This window comes from Triticum aestivum, chromosome 4D (assembly GCF_018294505.1).
Source record: "Triticum aestivum cultivar Chinese Spring chromosome 4D, IWGSC CS RefSeq v2.1, whole genome shotgun sequence".
NCBI classification, from domain to species: domain Eukaryota; kingdom Viridiplantae; phylum Streptophyta; class Magnoliopsida; order Poales; family Poaceae; genus Triticum; species Triticum aestivum.
In genome coordinates this window covers 50,424,027-50,425,455 of record NC_057805.1, presented here as the reverse complement: position 1 = coordinate 50,425,455, position 1,429 = coordinate 50,424,027, and positions in this window count along the sequence as shown.

Below are 1,429 nucleotides of genomic sequence, written 5' to 3'. Positions count from 1 at the left end.
ACAGACATAAGTTAAACAAGTTTTGCCTTAAGAAGGCTAGCACAAAAGTAGCAACGATCGAAGAGGCAAGGCCTCCTGCCTGGGACCTCCTAACTACTCCTGGTCGTCGTCAGCGGCCTGCACGTAGTAGTAGGCACCTCCAGTGCCGTAGGTGTCGTCGTCGACGGTGGCGTCTGGCTCCTGGACTCCAACATCTGGTTGCGACAACCAGATAGAAAGGAAAGGGGGAAAAAGAGGGAGAGAAGCAACCGTGAGTACTCATCCAAAGTACTCGCAAGCAAGGAGCTACACTACATATGCATGGGTATATGTGTAAAGGGGCATATCAGTGGACTGAACTGCAGAATGCCAGAATTAAAAGGGGGATAGCTAGTCCTGTCGAAGACTACGCTTCTGGTCATCTCCATCTTGCAGCATATAGAAGAGAATAGAGTGAAGTCCTCCAAGTAGCATCGCATAGCATAATCCTACCCGGCAATCCCTTCCTCGTCGCCCTGTTAGAGAGCGATCACCGGGTTGTATCTGGCACTTGGAAGGGTGTATTTTATTCAGTATCCAGTTCTAGTTGTCATAAGCTCAAGGTACAACTCCGGGTCGTCCTTTTACCGAGGGACACGGCTATTCGAATAGATAAACTTCCCTGCAGGGGTGCACCACATAACCCAACACGCTCGATCCCATTTGGCCGGACACACTTTCCTGGGTCATGCCCGGCCTCGTAAGATCAACACGTCGCAGCCCCACCTAGGCTCAACAGAGAGGTCAACACGCCGGTCTAAACCTATGCGCGCAGGGGTCTGGGCCCATCGCCCTAAGCACACCTGCACGTTGCGAACGCGGCCGCGAGCAGACCTAGCAACCCACACGATCACGGCGGTTACGTCAAAGCGGTCCAACACCGCGCGCGCCACTCAGTCGCTGACGTCAAAAGAGCTTCGGCTGATACCACGACGTCGGGATACCCATAACTACTCCCACGTAGATGGTTAGTGCGTATAGACCAAATGGCCAGACTCAGATCAAATACCAAGATCTCGTTAAGCGTGTTAAGTATCCGCGAACGCCGACCAGGGCCAGGCCCACCTCTTACCTAGGCGATCTCAACCTGCCCTGTCGCTCCGCCACAAAGATCCACTTGCGGGTACTCCTACGAGCCGACCCGACTTTAGTCATCACATGTGTCATGTATATAGTATATAAGTAGATACCCGCGATCACCGCCCAGGTGATCACGGCCCGATAGTGTAGCACAGCAGATGGACAAGAATGTAGGGCCACTGATGGAAATCTAGCATCCTATACTAAGCATGTAGGATTGCAGGCAAGGTAACAACAGTAGTAGCAAGGATAGGCTATGCATCAGGATAGGATATCGGAAAGCAGTAACATGCTATACTACTCTAATGCAAGCAGTATAGAGGAGAGTAGG